At 43.6% G+C, this 26537-nt stretch overlaps 1 protein-coding gene and 1 pseudogene across 3 annotated transcripts in view; one reads left to right on the plus strand and one right to left on the minus strand.

Moving 5' to 3' along the window:
- LOC105547971 overlaps positions 1 to 1240 on the plus strand; it is a 2574-nt pseudogene extending 1334 nt beyond the window's left edge.
- PPP2R5C (protein phosphatase 2, regulatory subunit B', gamma) overlaps positions 1 to 26537 on the minus strand; it is a 180740-nt gene that overhangs the window by 84578 nt on the left and 69625 nt on the right. The window lies entirely within an intron of this gene.

Below are 26537 nucleotides of genomic sequence, written 5' to 3' on the forward strand. Positions count from 1 at the left end.
AGGCACATGCCACCACTCCCAGCTAATCTTTTTATTTGTTTTTGTAGAAGACAGAGTCTTGCTATGTTGCCCAGGCTGGTCTTGAACTCCTGGGCTCAATCGATCTTTCCATTCTGGCCTACCAAGGTGCCAGGATTACAGGGGTGAGCCACCACGCCCAGCCCAAAATGCCTGTTTAGTTATTAAAGACGGAACTCCACTCTCTGCTTGGTTTTAAGTACGTATGGAATGTTATGACAGGACATAGTAGTAGCAGTGATCAGACATGGAAATGGCGGGGAGATTAAAAAAATATATGCGAAATAAAACTCAGTATTTTAATAAAGTAAGAAAAAAGAAAAAAGACACATCACTCCCATCCATGCCCTCCCGAGCTAAGGCTGGTCTACACATGCCAGGTGTGAGCAGGCACCACAGCCACGCTGCTATCAGGGGACTGACCGCACCTGGGGAGGGCTGGCCACAGATCCGTGATCTGGAGGATGATTCGGGGATAGAAGATAAGCAGGCACCCCTCGGGTGGTGACTGTCGGTGACATGCAGCTCCCCAGGACAGTACCCTCATGCCTGTCACCAGCACACCTGGGTGGGGACTCTGAGGAGTGCACGCAGAGCACCCCGGTCGGGGCCGAACCCCAGCTTGCTCCTCACTCCCCTTTCCCCAGGATGCTCAGTGGCCGCTCACCAGCGGGAAAGCAAACCAACAAGCAGAGTAGCCACTGAGAGCCCACGGGCGCTCCCGCCCTCTCCTCCTGTTTCAATGGGGACTCGAGGGGGCAGGCTGCACCTGGAAGCCTTGGCTTTCCACCGCTTTCTCAAAGGGTCCATCGAATCACACTCCCTAAGTAACACGACTGTAATACAGCTGGCAGGTTATTCAAGAGGCTCACCAGCTAAAAGGTTCATTTTTCCACTGGAGAAGAATATGTCACCTAAAGATTTGATATGTTTATTATTCATGGAAACGAGGAACATTCTAGCGTTCGGGTAAGTGTTGAAAGACAGTGGACCCTTTTCTACCCATACGTCTGTGCTGCCACTGAATTCGTTTTCTTGACACAGCAGGGTTTGGTGTGGGGAACCTGCAGGTATAAGGAGGGCTCTGGGGGACCTCCACGAGCTGGACTCTTCAGAGCAGCCGCAAGAGGCGGCACTAGAAATCGGGTGCCAAGAAGCTCCATGGGGAGCTGAGAGCTCAGTGGTCTCTGAAGGAGGAGGTGCTCCCTGCCTTCCAGACTAAGCCTGGGTGGCCTGTGAAGGACTGCATGACTCCAGCCTCCTGGCTGTCCACCTGGCCCTGGAGCCCTGCTCCCTGACCTGGCCTCACTGCCCCAGTTGGCCTCAAAGGGCCCCCTTTGACAGGTGCTTCCCTCCCCTGCCTCCCAGAAGCATGGGCGATCCTCTGCCTTACTCTCTACGGCTTTTCGTGTCTGCGGCTGGAAGGTTTCATTTCAAAAAGAACACCACAGTGACCGTGGGCAACCCCCTTCCCTCGCCCCACCTCCTCAGGTGAGGACTGACCACTCAGCAGGGAGCCTGCTGTCCGGAGACAGAGTGAAAGTGTCTGTCTGGACACGGAACGAGCCGGCCCCATGTCTTTCAATGTGGAAGCCCGGTTTGGTGATCTGAGAGGTGGTGGCATTTGGGGAAACCTTCACAGGCCGTCCTCTAGATTCTACTTTTCTACATCCAGTACTTCCTAAGATTTGCTCTTTATGGTCCAAGTTTTATAGCTAAACTAAAAACTTAACATTCATGGCCATTACTAGGCACAGTTGCCCCCTTCATTTCTAACTTTGAATCCTTCATTTAGCAAGTATCTGTAAAGCCTCGAAGACAGGAAGCAGCAGTAAAACAAAGGTGTTAAGAACTCGGGCAGAAAGCCGAAACCTGTGGGTTGGAATCCCAGCTCCACCTCTGACTACCTTAGTGACCCTGGGCAGAAAATGATCTCTTTGGGCCTCAGTTTTCTCAACTAGAAAATGGGAATAATTGTCTTTACTGGGGTTGATGTGAATTAAGAGATGTACAGTGCTTAGAAAAATCCCTGAAATAAAGCGTGTCCTCAATAAATGTTGCTTTTGTTTTTTGTTAATCATGTATCAAGTGACTTACTAGCATCTATAACTCAATCTTATTACCGTCCCGATGGTAACGGAAACAACTAACGGAAGCAACATTTTCACCCTCTCCAGGCATGTCCGAGCAGGCCTCGAATGCACTGCACTCAGCAACTAAATTTGTATCAAATGAAAGGCGGAATCTCAATTTGACAATGTCTGGTTCTGCATAACACAATTATGCATATGCCCTGATAAACAGCACAGCAATAGTGCTTTGCTGTTCTTGATCCTGTAACAGGGCAGTGCAATAGGAACTACTTAAATGTTGGCTGAAAGAGGCTGAATGAACCCCAGATCCGATTATTACAGATGTACCCACTAGGTCATGGGGGAGCCAGTCCGTTTGGTGAGTTCACAGACATCTTAGTATTATCAATCTCTGGCATAACTAGATTTGAATGGAAAAATATCCTTAAAGTTGGATAGGTTATAAAAGACCGGTGGAGTGGAGCTTTTTTTTTTTTTTTTTGGTGAGGCAGAGCAGGTGTTGCTGGAAGCTCACATGGGTAAGAGGATAAAAACCAGAAAGTAGCAAGCAGACGAAAAAGGCAAGAGACACTGCTATTAACCAGCTGCGAACAGTTGCTTGACCTTTTTGGGCCTCAGTTTCCACATCTGAAAAATGAGGTTCTTTCTGGTTCTTTTGAGACTATGAGAGAAAGTTTCTTTCAGGAACTCGAGTGCCAGCAGCAAATCCCACAGAGGGGAAAAAACGAAAATACAACAGGGTCTCTAAACAGGAAAAGAGAAGAGAATAATGTGATATATATGTTTTTTAATCCAGGAAAATAACGTACAAGGTGGGCACTACAAGAAGGACCATATAAAAACCTATAAATGAAATCTTTCACTCTGTGTATAGGTGACCATTGGTCTTTACAGGAGACAACTGAGTATTTGATGGCTAATGTGATATGTAAACATGTATAACTTATTTTGAAGAATTTTCTTTTCAGAAAAATAATACATGCTCACTATAAAATAGAAAAAAAAAAAAAATCCAAACAACACAGGAAAGGCCAACCCAGAGAGAACACTGTGGACATCCCCGGGTGCGTGCAGACGAGTGCACCACTGGCAGCCAGGCTTCATGGGCTCCTCTGTTCACTACCCACACCCCGGGTCCAGGATGTCTCACACGCCAACAAATAGGTAATGTCATCATCACCTGTTTGAAATTTCACTTGACATGTGTGCCACGATTCAATAAATCAAGTCGGGCTTCTCATGGTGTTCTTTAAAAAATATTACATCGCAAATAACGCTTTGCTTTATGATTACAGATGGAGGATGGAATATTTATCTGAGTCTACTCTCTTCTAAAACCCACTAAAAAGACAGGGAATTTTGTAAAGAGTTTACACTTTCCAGGATGTGGGATCACGGGGCCGGAGGGCAGGCAGGGAGGCAGCCAGGCGCGCACTGATGAAGCCTTACCGGCTCAGGTCAGGGTGTCCACAGGTGCCCGTGGAGTAGGGACACAGATGGGCAAGAAGAGGACTGGCAGGAAGTCCTTGCAGGCTGTTCTCACAGGCCCTGTGCCACCTGTGATCACGTAACTTGACTCTGGAAATGAGTGTTCTTTTTTTTTTTTTTTTGGAGACAGAGTCTTGCTCCGTCGCCCAGGCTGGAGTGCAGTGGGGCGATCTTGGCTTACTGCAACATCCGCCTCCCGGGTTCAAGCAATTCTCCTGCCTCAGTCTCCTGAGTAGCTGCATCACAGGTACATGCCACCACGCCCAGTTAATTTTTTGTATTTTTTCAGTAGAGACGGGGTTTCAACATGTTGGCCAGGCTGGTCTCGAACTCCTGAGCTCAGGCAATCCGCCTGCCTTGGCCTCCCAAAGTGCTGGGATTACAGGCATGAGCCACCATGCCCGGCCCTGGAAATGAGTGTTCTGTACTACCAGGGAATCTGCTTTGGTAATGGCCGGAGAGGTTACAGTCAACACGCACAGTGGGCAACAAGAAAGACTTGAGAAAATATATTTTAAAAAATCTGTTTACAGGTATCAACAAGCTCGTCAAACAGTGAAGATTTTTTTGCTTTTTTTTTTTTTTTTTTTTTTGAGATGGAGTTCTGCTCTCGTTGCCTAGGCTGGAGTGCAATGGCGCGATCTTGGCTCACTGCAACCTCCGCCTCCTGGGTTCAAGTGATTCTCCTGCCTCAGCCTCCCAAGGAGCTGGGATTATAGGCGTGCGCCACCATGCCCAGCTAATTTTGTATTTTTAGCAGAGATGGGGTTTCACCATGTTGGCCAGGCTGGTCTCGAACTCCTGACCTCAGATGATCCACCTGCCTCAGCCTCCCAAAGTGCTGGGATTACAGGCATGAGCCACTGCCCGGTCTTTTTTTTTGTTTTTTCTTTTCTGATTTGAGACAGAGTCTTGCTCTGTCGCCCAGGCTGGAGTGCAGTGATGCAATCTCGGCTCACTGCAACCTCTGCCTCCCGGGTTCAAGTGATTCTCCTGCCGCAGCCTCCCGAGGAGCTCAGATTACAGGCACCCGCCATTGCACCCAGCTAAGTTTTGTATTTTTAGTAGAGATGGGGTTTCACCATGTTGGCCAGGCTGGTCTTGGCCGATCATGGCCGGTCTTGGCCGATCATGGCCCGCCTTGGCCTCCCAGAGTGCTGGGATTACAGGCATGAGCCACTGAGCCCAGCTAAAATAGTGAAGATTTATACAACCAAGAAGAAAGGACAATACAACCCTCAAGGGATAGGCTGTGTGCCAGGGGCTGCCTCCTCCTTCCCTGGGGCTCCTCCCTTCTGAGAAGACCGCGTGCCTGGGAGGCACAGCGCTTTGCTTTTCACAGCCGCCTGGGGCGAGGGGGACAAGAGGTGAGTCCAGGGCCCTGAAGGTAAAGGAGGGGCTGGTAAGACTGCCTGCTCATTACAACATATAGAGAAATGTGCAGCAAATATGGCAAAATATTGACAAATGGGTGAAATTCGGATTAAATTCTTTACATCATTCTTCCAACTTTTCCATGCTTTTGAAATCATTTCAAAAAGTTAACAAATACGCAAACAAACTACAAATCAGGAATGGAAAGTGAATTTTACCAAATGCCATCTTCAGATTCACGAGACGCTTGCATTTACCTTCCTTCGACGATTACTACTTCTTGCACGCTATGATTTCTCACCGTTTTCCACCCCACTGGCTCCAGGTCTACTTGTCTTTACTCTCCCCACTTCAGGGACTGTCTGTCCCCTTCCAAAACCTGCTCTTTGGTTTCATTCTCTCTTTTCCTTAGTTGAATCATTTCTGCTTTTGTCTTTAAAGAACACAGTAATTCTTCAACTTACTTTGGTTCTTTTCTACCTCGTTAGTGTTTAAATCATTTCTTTTCATTCTTATTTAATAACAATCTTTACACTCTGTAAGCCATTACCTTATCTCATTTTTTCATACATTTGGAGGCAATGGTGGTTCTGCACATGAGAACACAGCCAAGTCCGACAGCCTGGCCTGAATCTCAGTCTCCCACTTATCAGCTGTCAATTCTGGGGCAAGTGACTGAGCCCACCCTTCCCATTCCCCCATCTGTGAAATGGGGATGAGGACAGCACCTTCTTCAAACAGGGACTGTGAGGAGTGAGTGACATAATAAATGTACAATGCTTAGAACAGTGCTTTCAACATATTCATCAGGATTATTAGCTCTTATTCATTTAACAAGATTTGTTGAGTCTACTCAGTGCTAGTGTTCTAGAGGTTGAAGATAAAGCTTCCACGAAGCCTACGGTCCTTGCCTCTGTGTACGTTTTGCCCGAGCGACGAAGCTCTTCTCGCCCCAAGGGACTCGCAGGGATGCCTGGTTTCTGCCTGTGTGTTTATTTCTATTTTTATTGCATTATAATGTGAGACTATGGTTTCTAATTATGTCAAATTTTTGGAAATCACATCTGTTTCCTCTGTAAACTATTATATATTAAGTTTAAAGACGTATACCATGAGCATTTGTTTTCCAGCCACCAAACCTGAATGTCTCTACTGGCTCACAGTAATAACAACTCACGTCTACTACACGACCTGTAAAGGGCCAAGAAGTCCAGGCGCGTCTCCTACCAGCACCGCACTCACCAATTTTGTCTTTAACTCCCTACACTTCTTGCTTTGTATGTTTCAATGTTCAATCATTTAGGCCACACAAATTCATGGTAGTTATATCATCCTATGCACTGTAGGCTTCAGCGTGATGAGTAACCCTGTTTCATTGATTATTGTTTTGTCTTCACAATTTAGCTTTGCCCGGCATTATGTCATGACCCTTGCTTTTCTTCTGCATCTGCCCGACATATACCTTTACTCTCTATTTCTTTTTAATACTCTTTTATATATTATCTATCTCTTCTTAGGATTTAAAGCCAAAGTTAGAAGATCCATGTTTGTTTAATTTGTTACTTAGAGTAACGCATATATAAAGGTAAATATAACTGAAATTATAGAAATCATCTTTTAAGCATTGCTAGCCTAGAAAAATGCATGCAACACCCCAGGCATTTAAAGTAGGGATATTATATATAAAGAAATTTATTTTGTCTAAACAGTATTTTGAAAAAGAACTATCTGCAGATCCTGGCATGAGACGTAAGTTTCCAAAATAACAGAATGACTCATTTACAATACAAAACCAGTTACAACAGTGTGTGTGAGTCTAGTAGCTCTGATTTTAGGCTAAGGTTGGCAGGTCGGGAGTAGAGAGAGAAGGGCAAGGGAGAGAAGGCTGGCAGCTCCGTCCATGCCTTGGGGGCTGCTGGGGTCTTGCCTGAGCTTGGGTATGCTCTCCCTGCTGCTCCGCAGGTGGCCACAGTCGAAGGTCAGGGACTTCCAACCTTAGCTCAGCTGAAACCCTGCCCAGCTTTATAGCCTCAACTGCAAAAGACCTTTCAGCTGCTAGGAAATCTAACTTTCTTATTGTTCCTTGTGGATTGAAGAATTTCCTTAAGTAATTAAAAAAAATTAATTTCCCGTTGTATTTTATCTTACTAATGTTTCCTACTATTTTCACTTTTAATTCTTTTAAGGAATACTAATTGTTCATCATTATTGGGTATTCTCTACATGCTGGTAATATATTACCGTAACTTTTCTCAGTCCACTAATCCTAGTAAGAACACACAGAGGGGCTACCATCATCCCCATTAGACAGACAAGGACAGAGGTCTACCGAGAGGTTAAGGCAACACCTCAGATGGGACAGTGCTGATGCCTGAGCCCAGGCAGGGCGGCTAGAGCACCTGGTGACCTGCATGGGCAAGAGGCACCCCATGAGGGAACACCTGTGCAGGCAGGGTGGTCCCACACATGCTACTGGTCCCTTACGGGGAGAAGATGGTCTCATCATTCCTGGTCAAGATGAAGACTGTGTCTGTCCCGGGAGACCTCAGATGCCTTAACGAGAATATTACTTCTAAGACCTTTCAATTCCTCAATGGAAAAAGCCCATGAATTGAAATCAATGGTTCCTAATACAAATCTGACATGGGCCAGGTTTCCCACTAGCCAATATTACAGATGAGAAGTGGGAAGGAGCCCTCTGAACAAACGTCTGGGACACCACCTTAACTGCAAATCTGACTTGATAACATGATCACCAACCAAATACCTAAATCATCGACGTTCCCCTCTACTGAGTTCTCCTGAGCACTCGCTGACTGTAAACTGCGTTCCCAGGTGGCAGTCACTGTGGAGTTCAGGCCACATCAGTTCCTGGGTGTGATTCACCTCCCAGCTCTGTGCCAACACCCTGCCCTGGGCTTCCCTTATCCCAGTCCATCCCGCTCCCCCAGCCGCAGGACAGCACCACATCTTTGCTTCCTTAGATGGCCCCAGCTGAGCAGCCTATGCTCCCACCACCGTGAGGAGCAGCCCAGTGTCAGCCTACCAGTTCTAGGGTTGCTGGGCAGTTGGCTGTGCTGGAATCAGAGACTCCCAGTCCCTAAAGACACAGGCTGCATTTTTTTTTTCCTTACTGTGAATATGCTTTGAATACACTCCCAAAAAGTAAACAAAACAAAACAAAACAAAACAAAACAAAACACTTCTCCAAGCCCCTGGCAAGTAGGCGGAGCAAAGCAGGACTCTGGCCAGAGCTTCTCACCTTCCTCTGAGGCTCTGTAGCCACAGGCCCACCAGCGAGCTGGGTATCATCAAGTACCAAGTCAATCTCTGAGATTTGAGGACTTTTTCTCACAGCTTTTTGGCAAAGTCATCTTGGGAGAGGAAAGAGTAGTAGCAATTAGAGCTGATTTCTGATTTTCCCAGCATGTAATGAAGATCCCCTCCTCTCATCCCCATCCAGACTCCTGATAACCAAATTAATATCTTAATAAATCCTCAGTATGAGTATCTCCAAGCAACTTGACAGGCCTGGGGCTTTAAGCATGCATTCTATGATCTCATAATTTACAGAGATTTGGAGGCCAGGGCTGGCAATGAGCCAGTGAAATTTCACCCCCTAGACTGGGGTGTCTGGGAGGAGAATTTCTCCTTGAGCCATTTCTGCTGGAACAGCCTCCTGATTGCAAGAGGAAAATGCCTCCTCAGATTAACTTGCTGGTGGCCTTGTGAGATACCTCAGCAGCTGTACTGAGACGCCACATCAAGGGACCATCTTTAGTTCCATTTTTTTTAGAAGACTTTTTGTTTGGCTTGAAGAGTGTCCCCCTGAAGCTGACCCTCAGTGCTGCTGTCACTGCTGCAGCCTCAGCACCTCAATGGCCTGTGTGTGCAGACAGGAGAATAGGACCAGGTCAAGGTCCCACCAGTTCTGCAGACAAGGGTCTGGAGTCCAAGTAACCACACAGCATGCCCCGCTCAAATTCTCAGGGTGACTCTTCACATGGGATATAATCTGTCCTGACTGGATCACATTTGCCACCCAGAGGAAGAGACAAATGTTAAAACTTTGATTCAGGCTGGGTGTGGTGGCTGACACTTATAATCCCAGCACTTCGGGAGGCTGAGTCAGGTGGATCACTTGAGGTCAGGAGTTTTGAGACCAGCCTGACCAACATGGTGAAACCCTGTCTCTACAAAAATACAAAAGTTAGCCGAGCGTGGTGGCGGCTGCCTGTAATCCCAGCTACATGGGAGGCTGTGGCAGGAGAATCACTTGAATCTGGGAGGCGGAGGTTACAGTGAGCTGAGATCGCACCACTACATTCCAGCCTGGATGACAGAGTGAGACTCTGTCTCAAAAACAAAAAATGCCAAAAAAACCCCTTTGATTCAATAAAGCTGGGAAGTGATAACCCCTAGTCATGTTAGGGAATTTCACATGGCCTGTTACCACAATGCCTTGAAAAAACAGTTTTGGAACAGTGAACTAACTCAGCAATTCATCTGGCTGGGGGTGGTTGAACTCAAGTTTAGGTCCATGTGCTCCCTCAAACTGTGTCCTCTCAAAATGGAACCCAACGAAATGCATCCTTTACAAAATCGCAAGTGGGCGTGTCTTTGGGGCCAGACAACAAGAGCAAAAAATGAAGGCAAAATTAAGAACAATGGTTCACCCAAGGTGGTGGTTTCTGAAGAATGATCAAATCATATAATTAAACCAATCATTTTAGGTAACTGTGTGATCCTCTACCAACTTCTGCCAAACTTGGAGAGTCTAGGAATCTTTGGCAACCCTATCTTCTTCAAACATCTGACCAATCAGAGCTGGCCAAGACATATCAGGCAAGACTCTTCATTACCAGAATGGTTGGGAAGCTCCACCTTGAATTAAAACCCTGACACTGGCCATGTGAACAGCAGCACTGGTGGCCTCTGGCCACGGCTGGCCAAGGGGCGGACATAGGCGCCCATGTTTTTCCTGGACCACACTCCAGGGCGGCTTGGAGCAAGAGTAAACAACTTGATCAAGGACAATGTTTTGACTGAGTCAACGTTTTTCTCCTGAAAATTGAACCTACCAATGACTTTTCACTAGATGGAACATGGGAAGAATCAGGCAGCTCTAATCACTGCCAGGGTGGACACGACTGATTCCAGCACGTTTCAGATGCTGTGCCAAGTGTTCACACCCCAGCCTCCCTGACCATCCGCAACTGTCCTGTGAGAGAGAAACTGTTATCACTCCCATTTTACAAATGAAGAACAGCTACTCAACAGTTCAATACTTGCTGGAGGTCCCACACTGCTAACTGTATTATGTCCCTGAGTAAAAGCAAAAGAGCATGCAGAGAAATTACACGGTAAAGTGTGGGGAAGAAGGGGCATGACACGTAGAGACTGGGAGTGGTGGGGTGGACGAGGACACAGAGGGGTCACTCACGCTGCTGGAGTCTGGACCCTTCTGGCTCCACAGTCCAGCTCCACCCTGCTCCTCTGTGTGGAGTCCCTCCATGACTGTGCCTTAAAAACACTTGTGTTCATCTAAGCAAGCCCAAGTGCGTCTCCACTGCTTGTAACCCAGGAAAGAGATGGGAAGGCGTCTTCAGAACAGACTCCTCAGGTGGTGCCCAGAGTCACCCACCCTGAGGTTTCTCGTACTTCAGTCCTGCATGAACACCTTCAAGATCGTCACAAATCCGTGTACAGTCATGCTTTTATTTACTTGGTATTTTGCTTTAAATGGATACACTTTTTTACTAAGACCTGTCCTAAGCAATAGTAATTCAAGAAACCATGGATTTGATGTGCTAATTATATAGTTTCACATTCATCGATACATAATTATTAAAGTAAAATAATACTCAACTCTGAATCACTTAAAATAACTGCCGTAAGTAGTGGTGTGCACTTGCTGCACTTGGAGGAATCCTGGGCTCTCCCACAGCATAAAGAAAGAAGATAACAAGAAATCCTCTATTTGGCCTAAGCTGTAGATTTCTATGTTGACTATTATTGCTCAACAAATCTCCAATGATTACCTGAATGAGGAGCAGGAGAATCACTTTACCTCTGTTGTTCTGTTCTGCTCCTTTTCATTATGAGGACAGACAGACCACTTGCTCTCAGCCTTTGCTAATCCCCTGCTAGTCTTTTGTTCTATACATGCAATACTATTTAGAAGCCCAGGATTAGAATATTTCCATGGATCCAAGGCTATCCATGGGTTCTTTTAAGTTTTGCCTTCAAAGCTGTATCATAATATTGCTGCTTAAATAAGAATGTCTTTGGACAAGTTAAACTCAACTTTAAAGCCAATGTAAGTAACAGACCACAGCGGTCCATGTGGGGGATTGGTTCTAGGACCACCACGCTTACCCAAATCCACGCATATTCAAGTCCCACAGTCGGCCCGCAGAACCTGTGCGTATGAAAAGTTGGCCCTCTGTATACATAGGTCTCGAATCTTGTGCATTTGCAATCTGCATTTGGTTGAAAAAAACCCACATATAAGTGGACCTGTGCAGTTCAAACTTGTGATGTTCAGGGGTCAACTGTAATTCTTGTACTTATTTAAGGAATGTACTACGATAAGGAGTAGTACCCCATCTTACAACTAGACAGGATGATAAGCATCTTCCTTTATGCATCTGCAATGGTTTTAGTACCACTAACTGGAAGGAAGCTTAAAAAGATGCTATGCCCATTGGCTCATTAGTAGCGTAAAAAAAATTTCTGAAACTGTTGAATAACCCCATTCAAAAGTTGAACTGGTCCTCCTAACTGGCTTCTAGTTATTTTGTTTCCTTTAACACACTGTTGCACATATTTTAATAGCTTAAGCCTTATCAAATTGTTTTCTGGATGTAGCCAAAAATAAACATAATGTCATACATAAATATAAGCATGTTTGATACATTAAGATATCTATGCCAACATATCACAGATAACATATTAAGAAGGCTCATATTTCATTTATGATAAAACAAGCACAAATAAACAAACAAAAGTCAGCACACCTCTTTTCTCCCCAGGTGTGGAGTGAGGTGCTCTTCTGCTGGGCTCTGTTAATGTCCCCGCGTAGCTGCCAGCCCTGCACATGACACACGATGTTGTCATTTGCACATGGGTTGTTAGTCTACAATTTTCCACCAGCTATAACAGGATCAGACACAAAAGTGCTCGGAAGTGTTTGCTGAATGAAGAAACTTACAATAAAACCCCAATACCTGCAAATGCTGCTGTGATGGTAATGTACTTATCACTCTAACTGAAGGTAATCTTTGCATCCTCTTGCCCCCTTAATGACACTTCCATTTTACTTTAAATTATACATATTTATGTTCTCTTAGACTGCAAGCTCCCTGAGGGCAGGCAGGTACTATTGCTGCTTCTCTGTATTCCTTGCTGGATGAAACTGAAATTTTTTTTTTTTTTTTTGAGACGGAGTCTTACTCTGTCGCCCAGGCTGGAGTGCAGTGGCGCGATCTCTGCTCACTGCAAACTCCGCTGCCTCTTGGGTTCATGCCATTCTCCTGCCTCAGTCTCCCCAGAAGCTGGGACTACAGGCGCCCACCACCACGCCTGGCTAATTTTTTTGTATTTTTAGTAGAGACAGGGTTTCACTGTGTTAGCCAGGATGCTCTCGATCTCCTGACCTCATGATCTGCCCGCCTCGGCCTCCCAAAGTGCTGGGATTACAGGCATGAGCCACCGCGCCCGGCCGAAACTGAATTTTCAATTTACATCTTTAAACCCCAGTATCTTATATTTGACCCAACTTAACAGAAGCTGCAGGTTTCTTTTAATAGAATGACATGTTTATATTAATTATAACTAAGTACCACTGCTAGAATGGTACTTAAAATGGTCCAGATACACTTCAGGATGAGTGTTTAGAGCAGAGACAGAAGCCTGCCTCAGGATTCATTCAGGTGCAGGCTGGGGACCTGTTGTCCAAAGCATATCCAATCCGGGGCCCCACCTCGGGTGGATTTTCCGTTGCTCTGATTTATGCTGACTTGGGCCAACACTTGGCTGTCGTCAGCCTCAAAGCAGGACTGAATCGGGTCACAACTACCAAGGGTACAATGTAGCATTTGTTTGCAATTCTGAATGGATCATCCTTTGTTAATGTAAGTGAAACCCTGTGTCTTGTCTGGAGATAGCAGTGTAGAGTTCCCAAGTTCTACTTGTGATAACTAAAAGTTTCACTGAAATAAAACTTTATATGGGCTGTAAAATATGAGTTGGTAACAGGAACCCGAATTAATGAACTTGGAAACTCTCATTCTCCTATGGATTAGAACATATTTAAGTCTTGAAAAATGAAAGGGAGAACAATTTGGCATTTTTAGGAATTATTTAGATCTACTTTGAATATAGATGCTTTTCTTTACAAAATGGTATTGTACACACTCTGAGGGTTCAGAAAATACCATTCACATCCTAATCTTGTTTCTGGCTCTTACCAGGAAAGAAAGCTAAGCAATAACTTGGGTCACAGAGGACCAAATAGAAACAAGTTTTGAAAAAAAAATTTTTTTTTTTTTTCCGCTATGGACACTAAAACCAGTGTTCGGTCCCTACGAGTAACATTTCAATACTGCAAAAAAGAAAAATAGTCTCAGTTTGGAAAAATAGTCTCAGCTTAGTCTCAGTTTGGTAATAGAACAACCAAACTGAGACTAAGCAGCACCTTTGAAGACACTCAATTTGAAGGCACTGCGTAAGGATGACCTGTGGGCAGGAAGGCCACCATGTGGAGCTGGATGTCTGATGAGGGGCATCTCGCGTTGCCTGGCTCCCGCTGTGATCAGGGTCCGTGCATGGAAAACTGTCTAAACACTGACCAAACACACACACACACAGAGGCAAGGTTAAGAGGAAAAATCGTCTTCCTCAAAAAAATATCCAGCCTTATGGAATATTATAAGAGGTCTTCATGCTTAGTTAAAATTAAGCACAATCAGTATTTTAACTGAAATTAAGGCAACAAGCTCAATTACTTCAGGAAACTAAGAAATCTGTGTTCAGGCTGCCCAGAACCCCAAGTCCAGGTGGGGCCCCTGGCCCGGCACTTCCCTGATGTAGGTTCCTTCTGCTTGGCCTTCTTGCCTGGTAAGAGCTATAAACGAAATCAGGGAATGAATGGTAGCTGGAGATTGAAGAAGGAAGCAGGAGAGGGAGAGAAATGAGTTAAAAAGATGTTGTACTAAACTTAAAAATAATACAGGGTTGCTTTTTATTTTCTCTTCCTTTCCTTTCTCTTTCTTGGAGGAATGGAGAAGGGGAAGGCAAGTCTCATGCTCCTATTTCAAGGTTAGAACCCCACAGAGAGAACCCCACTGACTAACTTCAGCCTGTGTTGATCGGAGTTCCACTAAATACCAGGAACACATCGACCAGACTCAGCAATAAAAGAAACACAATTCAGATTTATCCTGAAGATATTTTCACAACTTCAACTTTCCAGTGTGAAAGGTTGAAAAACATAGCTTCTGAGGTAAGATAAAGAGTATCTTTTGAGGCCACAGTGGCTCGCGCCTGTACTCCCAGCACTTTGAGAAGCTGAGGCGGGTGGATCACTTGAGGCCAGAATTCGAGAACAGCCTGGCTAGCATAGTGAAACCCCATCTCTACTACAAATACAAAAAATTAGCCAGGTGTGGTGGTGTACGCCTGTAGTCTCAGCTGCTTGGGAGGCTGAGGCAAGAGAATCGCTTGAACCCAGGATGTGGAGGTTGCAGTGAGCCGAGATCGTGTCACTGCACTTCAGCCTGGGAGGCAGAGTGAGCCACTGTCTAAAAAAACAAAAAAAAAGAATATCTGTGAATTTCATTTAAGTGTTAAATCTTTCTGCTTGTCTCAAAGCAGAAAGTTTATTTACCTAATCAGCTTCTAATGATCATACTTAGAAACATAAATTAATAATAGGTGTGTTCTTTGTGTATATGTATTTGTGTGTGTGTACAAGCATACAGAGTATCCTTGCCTTGATGTATATCCTCTGAATACAACACTCCCCCTACACCTTCCAGTCTTCTTATATATCATTAATCCACTGAATAAAATGGGCTTTACAAAAAAATGGAAAATTTACATAACATATAATGAACCATTTCAAGTACACTTCCGGGGCATTTAGTGCATTTACAATGTTGTGCGATCAGCCCTCTGTCGAGTTTCAAAACTTTTTCACGATCCCAGAAGAACTCCCCGTCCCTGTAGGTAATTACTCCCCCTTCCTCCCTCTCCACAGCCCCTGGCAACCTCTGATCGGCTTTCTGTTTCTATGGATTTGCCCATTCTGGACATTTCATGTGAAAAGAATAAAAAAATGGGCTTTTAGGTTACACAAATCATTTGAAATATGATGTGGTTACTACAAATGTAAATGAGGTACAAATCTGGGATTTGCGGTCTAAACTGAAATTCTAGAGTTAGAATTTCACAGACGGGGAACATTTCATAAAGAATCCTGAGGACTGATGCTGGGTTGTCATCCTAACCACAAATAAGATCCGTTTAGAAAAAAAAAAAATCCTACAGAAAAGACATTTTAATACTGAAAAAGACAGTATCTCACTTCCAAGGTTATGGGGAACAAGAAGACAATTTCGGAATAAAAGATAGTCCTGTACATTGAATAAATTTAGCTTAATGGAAAACTCACGCGACATCACCCTTATTTTTGCCTTTGACAGGTAAGTCCTGTCACAGAGCACCACAGGCGCCTGGGGTGCCCTCCTCAGCGCACTTGAGCCTGCACTTATGGCCGAGAACTGATTTCCCAAAACAAGGTAATTTAGGAAAATAATGGATTTAATCCTGCAAGAGTTCAATCTTTTTGATGGCCAAAATTGACAAGATCCAACTCTGTTTTAACAATCAGCAGAAAAAGACAGTGGCTTTGAGAGAGAAAGCAACAGCTGTGAGTCAGGTGAGGCCATCTTGCCCAGTGCAGATGGCAGCAGATCAGTGTCGTCTCTGCCCTTTAGTTCGGCTCTGCTAGCTATGGTCTGGAGAGGTCAGAAGGCAGACAGTCAAGGAAAGAACTTTTATAAATCCAAGAACTCCAGCAGGCAGGTTTCTCCCTAACTTGGCCTTTTATGCTGGGGTATGCATTCCGGAGGATGCATAAAGCCACAGGATAAACTCAATATACATCCTAGAATATCAGTTTTCCATGCAGTTGAAAAATGTTAAATAAGGCTGGGTGTGGTGGCTTAAGCCTGTAATCCCAGCACTTTGGGAGGTCAAGGCGGGCAGGTTACTTCAGGTCAGGAGTTCGAGACCAGCCTGGCCAACATGGCAGAACCCTGTGTCTACTAAAAACACAAAAATTAGCAAGGTGTGGTGGCACACACCTGTAATCCTAAATACTAGGGAGGCTGAGACACAAGAATCGCTTGAACCCGGGAGGCAGAGGCTGCAGTGAGACGAGATCACTCCACTGCACTCCAGCCTGGGTGACAGAGCAAGACTCCCTCTCAAACAAACAAACAAAAAAACAAAAAGAAAAAAAAAAAAGTTAAACATTTTTACACTTAACTATAATAATCATGAAACAGAATACTAAATTCAAATAGCTTTTTACAATAAAACCAGGGATTTCAGAAACTTAAACATTTTAGGGATTCCTCATGGACCATTTCAGATTAAGTGCCCAGATGGCCCACGGGTTCTCTACTCACAGTCAGAGCAGCTACTGGGCAGATTCCAGGGAGCACTGTCCTAATCTGATTCTAACCCAGGAAAGGCTACAGAATTAAGAGAAAGAGACAAGGAACATTGCTAAGCTGATCCTAAAATTCATATGGAAATGCACATATCGTTACACCACTGAGTAAAATGGACCCAATATACCAAAAGGGACACAAAATACCAAAACAATTTTGAAAAAAAGAACAAAGTTGGAGAGTTCACACTTCCTGATTTTAAACCTTACAACAGAGCTATAGTAATCAAGACAGTGTGGTACAGACGTAAGGATAGACATACAGACCAATGGAACAGAGAATCCAGAAATAAACCCTATTTATGGTCCACTGATTTTCAACAAGTATGCCAAACCCATTCAATAGGGGAAATAATAGTTTTTTCAATAAACGGTGCTGGGAAAACTGGATATTCACATGCAAATAAATGAAGTTGGACCCTTACCTCACACCCTATATAAAGACTAACATGAAATGGAACAAAGACCAAAATGTAAGAGAGCTAATATTAAAAAACTCTTAGAAGAATGTATAAGAGTAAATCTGGATTCAACAATGGTTTCATAGCTATGACACTGTAAGCATAGGAGACAGAAGACAAACCAAGATAAACTGGTCTTCCTCTAAATTAAAAACGTGTGCTGCAAATGATACCACCAAGACAGTGAAAAAGACAACCCACAGTATGAGAAAAATATCTGCAAAACATATATATGATAAAGACTTGGTTCTCGGAGTAAAGACTTTGCTGTGATAGCCGTGATAGCCACCTCTGACCACGCCCTCTGGGCCACCTCCTACTCTCACTGATCCTTGGTCAGTTCCCTCTTCATTCTTCATGCTTGTCACTTATTGTTCCCCCTCAATTCTCCAGAAGCCTCCTCCCTTGGACCACCAGAAAAACCAAAGCCATGAGGTCCTATCTTCCCCAACTTCCTTCTTAAGTTTCCCTTCCCGCCCCAGAAGTTTCTGATAATCCCCTCTACCAAAGATGACACTGAACATTTTGGTTTTTCAGCAGATCTGGTTTTGACAGCTTTGCCGTTCACCTACAAAAACTGAACAGGTCTGACCACACAGTGAGAATATCTGAAATACAACAAAACTGGTTCATTCAACTAAATGAAATGCCAACATGAAAGTTCAGTAAAATCCAAATGATGGAATCGGAGTGAGGCCCTGGCTGGGAGGTGGAGTGGTGACTGACCTGCACAGTTCCACCTGCATGCTGTGTTCTGTTGCCCTCACTGATGAGTGTGTGCACCCCAAACAGGGTGGGCAAAAGCTGGGAGCGTGCACTCTATGATAAGGACTAGGAAAGTTACCTCTTGGTCAAGTCTCAAATCTTAAACCCATGATCTTGGCCTTTCAAAACTGTTCTAGCCAGTTAAGTGGCTAAAATCATAGTAGTAACTTCTAAGACACAGAAAGATAGTAATGCCCGGATTCTATTATCAGTATATGTCTCCCACTTTCAATGCTATGACTTCTTTATATTTTTAAAATAAGTAATACATTCATCAAGACACACACACACACACGGTGAAAACTCTCTTATCCTATTTCTTTGCCAAAAGTATCACTTTCAGTTTCTTCTGTATCTCTTGAGTTTCATCCTGGAACCAAAACAAATTTATTCTTAGCCCAACTTCCCCTTGTGTAGTGACGAAGATGGTGGCACGAGACACCGCTGCTGTGTCCTGCCTTCCACTTAACTGCTCTCTGCTGCTCTCCTTTCATCAGTCATAAACGGATGCTACTTATTTGATACGCACCCTTTTCCAGGATTTCTCTCACCACAGTGCGACACCCACCCCCAACACATTACCCCAGCAGGCTACATCATCCCATCTTCCCAACTGCATCCTAGAACCACCAATTAGTAACTTCAGCTAACGCAATGCTTCTCCTGGGAGGCCTTGCTGGGCCCCACAGGGCCTGCTCTCTCCTGAAGCCAGCGCAGACACGCACCCACAGCACCTATAACATGACCAGTTCTTAGCACTAAGCACAGTTGATTTCTACATATTAGTGAGTGAATGAAATACAGCTTTAGGTGGACATAGGGCAGAAAGTCAAAACTAAATTTTGTTCTCTTCTGTGTTAGGTATCATGTTGTCCTTCCACTTGAAATGAACTCAGAAATTTTTTTAGTCTTAATTTTAACCTTGTTTGGCACAACAAAGGACATAGGGTCACCAACACTTAAATTAGCAACAGGACATACGCAGAGTCAAAAGCAAAGAATGAGGAAGGAAATCTCTGCAGAGCTTTATTAAAATCAGGAACATGCATGCGGAGGTTTTCTTTCACTACAATGTAAACAACACCTCAATTGTATACATCAAGAAGTATTTCTTGATGCTTTCCTACTGTTTCCCCGTAGACAAATGTTTACACTAAAACACAGCCAGTTTTCGGATGAGTGCCTCTCTCCCCCACCCTGCAAGAACTCCACGCTCTATCATTACCAATAAAAAGGATATATCTAATTTTGTACTGAATCCTAAGAATTACTCATTAAGAATCTTTACCAATAGTAAGTTTATGTTTAGCACGAAAATACCCTTGTCAGCTAGGTCTAAAATGCAGCTTGAACATGAATCTCTTGGGATGTGCGAGCTCCTAAAATCAAGTGGAAAGTCAGTCCTGGAGTCTGTTTCTTCAACAGGAGTTCTGGGGCTGTGCCACGGAACAGGTGGGCACTGTGCCTAGTGAGACAATGTAAGGCTCAGGTAAGTTAATTTCACCCATAACCACAAACCCTCAAAGTACAGTCTTACCTTCGTGACCCAGAATCTGCATCTCTTGTTTTTCTAGATGACACCATAAGATCAACTAACCTGGTTTCAGCTGCACTGCACTCTACACCACTGTAAAAAGCTGAGAGCAGAGAGTACTGTGTAGATAGATCCCTGTGATAAAGAAACCTGCAAGAGCAGGCTCAGTGCATGCTCCGAGAGGGGTGAGCCCAGAACCGTGAGTCAGAAAACCCAAGCGCTGGTTCGGTATCTGGTCTCTGTCACCAGCTCCTTCTCGGACCTCAGGCAAGTTGGAGAACCTCTCTGCTTTGGTTTCCACCACTGTCAAAGTAGGACTAATCATACATGTTTACTGTCTCCTAGGAAAGAGGGCGACGGCTAATGAACCCTTCTGCAAGGAGCTTTGAAGATGAAAAAGGTTCCAGGGTGCTAATGACAAACAATAACAGCCTCTCTATTCTCATTTGGGTATCTATCATGCTGTGGGGGAGGGGGTACCGAATTACTCCGAGTAAACTGGTCCTCTAGGATTATTTTTCTTTTTTTTTTTTGTGATCGGTAACAGTTTTTTTTTCTTTTATTTATTTATTTATTATTATTATACTTTAAGTTCTAGGGTACATGTGCATAACGTGCAGGTTTGTTACGTATGTATACTTGTGCCATGTTGGTGTGCTGCACCCATCAACTCGTCAGCAGGATTATTTTTCTTATGGCTAAACTATTTTGAAGAACCCTAGAAGAGATGAATGATGCTGTCATGCTTGGAATACCGGATAATACAAAAGGAATCAAACATTGGTGGCTGATGCTTTAATTTCACTGGCCTGAACTGCTTTGCCTGGGTTCTGCAGCACTGCTCGCTGGCATAAATCTTGACAACAAATATTTACATCGGCAGCATGTGTTAGTTACTATGGATGCCATAGCTAAGGCTATTAGCTTGGCTGATAAGTCCCCATTTCCTGCCAAAGAACTCTTTACCAAACATGCTTCTTAAACTTTGCTTTTTTAAAAAAAAAACATTTAAATGTGAAGTAGTGTTCAAAATTATTTTAGGGGTTCCAAGTTTAGTTTACATTTTACTTAAGGGCTCTCCTCCTTTTTACAAATAAAGGGTGAAAAGGCTCAAATAAGCAAATGTCTCAGCCCGTATGTTACACTAAACAAGACTGTAAGACTGAACTGGTTTTTGTAAGTTGGTATTTGGTTTTACATAAACACGTGTGCATATACACAGCCCACCAAAAGATATTTTTCCAATCTATGTAGGCAGTATAATTTATGTTCATTTAATTGGACAATGCCAACTCACACAAAAATGTGACAATTCAAGATTAATATTTTGAAAGTTAACATTTAAATGATGCATAAGATTTAAAAGTAAAAACATGCAGAGTTCATATCCACTGATATTAGACTATTTGAACGAGAAAAGTCAGTCCCCAAAAAGTTTACATGTCTTCAAAAGGTCGGTTTCAATACCTGACAGCCTCATCTGGGATATAAATGAGAAAATAAGAATGGGGTTCTTAAGGGAAGGAAGTAGGGAAGAGAGGAAGGATAAGTAAAAAATTTCACAAAATCACAACTTTAACATTGGCTTAAATTTAAATGTTGTTTAAGATAAGTCATAAAAACACTTATCAACATAACGTCATTTGTGACTTTGTGTAAAAAGAAAAAGTATGTGAATTTATTAGATTCTTTAAAACACCCTACCCATTGGATAGTCATTTAAGGTTTCTCCCGGTAGAGCACTTCTCTTAACTAAGAATAACATAAAAGGAGAAATATGTTCATTTTCATTCGTGTTTTCATCTTCGGGGGATTAGATTGGAACACCAATCACAGTCCCTTTTCTTCCAATTCCCTTGAAAATAAGTAATTTAATCAAATGCATTTTTAATGTAACTTATTTGGAGATTCAGGAAAGTATGGTGACTTAATCAAGAACCTCAGTAACTAGTGACACTATTAGGCCTTAACCCTGGCTCTGATAGCGCCAGATTCCTGTATGATTTGATGTAATAATTCAGGAAAGGATGTGGGGAGGGGCCGGGGGGGCGCTGGGGGTGGTGGTGGTGAGGTCATTAAATTAATAAGACCTCAATGTTTTCAACATCTAGTAAAATACTTTTAAAAGCATCAATGATGTTCTCTAAAGGGAAACATCTCCTCAGGACCAGGTCCAAGAATTGAGAAACAAAATTCCACATTTCCAGCAGCTTGGTGAAGCATAACTGACCTCTGTTCTAAAATCAGACAACATGGTTTCACTCTGGCCTGGTCATTACACCTGTAAAATTAGCCTAGAGCACCCATGCACAGGCTGTGGAGGCTGAGTGTCTGTGACAGCTCCACGTTCCACTTGCCGCCGCCTCCTAGACGCCTTGCTAGTCTGAAAGTTTAAGCCAAATTCACAGAAAAACATGCGAGACCACATTAAGCATTTATGCAATGTATGTATACACAGTATAATACAGCATATATGACGTAACACCAGGTCAGAGCATTAAGAACCAAGAGGGCTAACAAGATACTAAGAACGTATAAAAGATTTTTGTTACTAAAACTGCTCTCAATTTTTTAAAGAGATGAAACAAAAAATGCTATATACTCTGTGAATAAATATATATTTATATTATTTATGTGGATACACACACACACCACCCCCCCCTTCAGGGAGAAAATGGTCTGGAATGACATACAGCAAACTCTAAGTACCAGTCACTTTGAGATATGGGGATGGTAGACCAATCTCAGGGGATAAGGTTAGCGAAAATTTCAGTTTTATTTGCAATGAAGAAAAAATGTAAAGGTGGTTGTATTCACATATTAACTGATGACTTGAAAATGGCTTTAAAAAAAAGATTTGAAGAACACAGAAGGAAACTGACCAAGGCAGGAGGAAGGACCAGGGTTAGGTGGGCTCCGGATGCTCTCAGCTCTCTTGGTCCCAGAGACCAATTTAGATGATTCCGCTGACTACTTAATTTTTTTTTTTTTTTCTAGAGAAAAGAGGGAAAAAACCAAGGAGGCTTGGTAAAAACAGGGTAAGGGTCACATTCAGCCCATTCTAGAAAAATTTCCTAGGCCAAGAGTTTTCCATTTTTTTGGTGTCAAGACCTATTTACGTTCTTAGAAAGTATGGTGAACCCTAAAGAGCTTTGATTATGGGGGTTATATCCATTGATATTGACCATATTTGAAAATTTTAAAAATATTTACTTATTCATTTAAATTAGCAATAGATTCACTTCATGTTAAGTAACATTTTATGAAAATAAACTTATTTTCAAAAAGAAACCAGCGAGAAAATGGCCCTGTTGTACATTTTGCACGGATCTTCAATACTCAACAGAAGACAGGCGGATCTGCCGATGTGCTTCTGTGTTCAATTTGCTGTGATATGCTATTTTGGTTCAAGTATACGTAAAGAAACACCCCAGGCTCAGACAGACATGTCTGGTGGGAAAAGGGAGGTTTCAATAGCTTCTCAAAAAATTGCCGATGTTTTTCCTTGCCTACGCTAAAATCCAACAAGTGATAGCTCCTTAAAGATTAGTTGCAATGAGGAATCTGAAACCGTATTGATGAACCCATCAGTCACATTAACACCCGGCAGTATCTCTTACACTTGGGGCGGCTCTTCGCCCACGCTTGTTTGTAGCATCGTTTGTCGGTCACTGAGAGCACACTGCTGCACGTACTGTGTGGCCTCCCACCGTATACATCAAGAAACTCCACTTGCTAATGTTGCCACCCCTCTCGGCAGAAGAGTCTGTGGCACTGGGAGCTGCCACACTTACACTGGCAGATAAAAGTTCTCCAAAGTTCAGATTTTTCTTGAAAGCTCAAATTTTATCACGGGCCAAAAACAGTGGTGCAGTTGTTTTCCCCTGCATTGATAAGCTCACTTCATAGATTTTCTAGAAAATATCAGCCAAATATTTAAGTCTTAATATCTACCGTTTGTCTGCTTTTTGTTCTGTCAAGTAAAAATGATTTTACATTACTGTTCTCATCATTTATAAGTTCCTGGAAAAAGTGGCTATTTTGGCTCATAACTCACACATCAGCACGGGCACTTTTCTTCGAGACGGCCATCACACTCCAGCATGCCAGAAGGGCTTTATGTGAACTCTGCGTTTCGTCACGCAAAATCAAAAAGGAGGCTGGCTGCAGTGGCTCACGCCTCTAATCCCAGCACTGTGGGAGGCCAAAGCAGGAGGATCATTTGAGCCCAGGAGTTTGAGACCAGCCTGAGCAACACAGTGAGACCCCAGCTCTACCACAAAAAAAAAAAAAAAAAAAAAGTTGGGTGTGGTGGTGCTTCTTTGTAGCCCTAGCTACTCAGGAGGCTGAGGTGGGAGAAGTGCTTGAGCTGGGGAGGTTGAGGCTGCAGTGAGCTGTGATTGCGCCACTGCACTCCAGCCTGGGTAACAAAAAAACCTAACCAAAACAAACCCACACAAAAACAAAAGTAAAAAGGTATACAAAACAGTTGCGACTTAAAAAACTAGTAACTTCATGCTTCATCAAGGACATCCTTGGTCAGACTGGTGTGCTGCTAGCTGAGCACCGCTGTCCTGCTTGATGAAAGAAAGGCGCCATGCTACTCGCCACTGCCTTTGCACCACCAGGGCAAACGTCCACACAGCAAAAGAGGTAAATCAGATCTTGGTGATCTTACGAGACAGTGATGGCCTTGCAAACGCCCTGGAAAGCAGCTCTGTGACCCCAGGGGCCACGGGCTGCCCAGGGTGAACACTGCTCCACGCAAAGTTTGGCTTCAGAATTCCAAGAGAACGATTTACCAACGCTACCCGCCTTTGAGAAGTCTGACCAACTGCATAAAGCTGGGGAAAAAAAAACAAAACCAACAACCCATTCCTAATTATACATGGGCAGAAACTGTCTACAAATGTGAACACACATATACAGACACCCTCACCGCCCACCTCCTCCTTGAAGCCCACAAAGAATAAAGAACCAACAGCTTAGGAAGAAGTGGAGGTGGTTCTCTGGGGCTTAAGGTTCTCCAGGACTTGTTCCCTAGAGTGAAACATTACTGGTTTCACAAGTTACACGTTAAAATACCATAATTAGAACACATTGCTCGTGAGCAACACAACCAGCAGATAAAAATTCATGTGTATTATAACGAGGTCACAAACGTCGATGACAAAGAAACTGAAAAAACCTAATCAAACACTGTTAACAGCTCAAATTCTACTGAAAACACCAAAATATCAACATTTAAAAACAGTAAGATACAAGGTTAGAGTTGGGATCCCACTTATTTCAAATATTATTTAATTAAAGCAACATCTGCACTTAAAAACAACTAAAGGGAAATGACATGTAAAGTCACCCTATTTGAGATTAACCACAGATATCTGTAATTTTTTTTTTTTTTTTTGAGACAGAGTCTCACTCTGTCACCCAGGCTGGTGTGCAGTGGTGCAATCTCGGCTCAGTGCAACCTCCGTCTCCCAGGTTTAAGTGATTCTCCTGCCTCAACCTCCCAAGTAGCTGGGATTACAGGCACTTGCCACCACGCTGGCTAATTTTTATATTTTTAGTAGAAATGGGGTTTCACCACGTTGGCCAGGCTGGTCTTGAACTCCTTACCTCAGGTGATCTGCCCACCTTGGCCTCCCAAAGTGCAGGTATTACAAGTGTGAGGCACTGCGACTGTAACACTAACTTTTAAATATGAAATTTCTTATGAATATGATACTGAAACTCTTCTTCTAAAGATGAGGAGGGGAGATGTATATAAATGCTAATTTCTTATTTTACTCTAGACTTCACGGACTGGAGCACAGGAACAGAAAGACTGAATAGGGAGCACTAAGTATACTCTGAACCGAGGCTGTGAACATGTGCTTAGGACCATCTTAGTAGGTAACTATACACAATCTATAAGCAGAACATAGTGCAAACTCCAGAGGTACTGATGATACTAATTTCTTCCAAATGGTGAAATGCCAAGCAAACTGCAAGAGACGAAAAGGCTGGGTAAAAGAGAGAGAGACAGAGAGACAGATGAGCTTTGAGAGAACAAATACAGATAATACAGCTGGAGAAAAAGAAAACAGATCATGGCTAAGTGGCAGGGCTCTGGAATACCACATACAACCTGCGAAAGAGGTAACCACAGACACCACAAACACTGAGTCTCACGACACTCCAGGCGCCATTTTAAGCTCTTTACGTGCATTCACTTAACTTTCAAAAAACCCCAAAGAGGTAGTTTGTATTATTATTCCCATTTCACGTTCCATTTCTAGAAACAGAGAGTGAGTCACAGGCCCTGGACAGCTGAGCTTGCCTGGGGTGGGCGGGGTGGGGGGTGGTGGTGATCTGACCCTGGCATGTGGCTCCAGGTCCTACCCTTAACCACCAAACACCCTGCCTGTTAAAGTGTGCAGGAAACTTTGGTTTTATCTTATCTTCCGGTGTGCCTTAAAGGCAGTTACACTCCAAAAGACCAATAAAAATGGCAATAAACATCAAAAATGGTGATGCACCCCAAAAACGCTGTTTGGTAAGATGGTGCAGTAGTCTGTGCAGCTACTGTGAGTTATAACCAGAGGACCAACACTGGCTGGCAAAGACTCAAACATGAAAGGCCACTGCTCATGGCTTAGGAAACAGTAGCTAAGTTATTACATTTCCTTTGTACGTTGTTTCCAAAGCAGAACCTTTTTAAAGATATTTCCTTCACCAGTGAATATTGAAATGATAAGAGAGCGAAACAGCCTTATTTTTAAAAAATATATTTCTCATCCTGGGGCAGTGGCTCATGCCTGTAATCCCAGCACTTTGGGAGGCCGAGGTGGGTGGAACACGAGGTCAGGAGATCGAGACCATCCTGGCCAACATGGTGAAACCCTGTCTCTATTAAAACACAAAATACTAGCCAGGCATGGTGGTGCACGCCTGTAGTCCCAGCTACTTGGGAGACTGAGGCAGTGGAATTGCTTGAACCGAGGAGGCGGAGGTTGCAGTGAGCTGAGATTGCGCCACTGCACTCCAGCCTGGCGACAGAGCAAGACTCCATCTGAAAAAAA

This window comes from Mandrillus leucophaeus, unplaced genomic scaffold (assembly GCF_000951045.1).
Source record: "Mandrillus leucophaeus isolate KB7577 unplaced genomic scaffold, Mleu.le_1.0 Scaffold4, whole genome shotgun sequence".
Lineage (NCBI taxonomy): Eukaryota > Metazoa > Chordata > Mammalia > Primates > Cercopithecidae > Mandrillus > Mandrillus leucophaeus.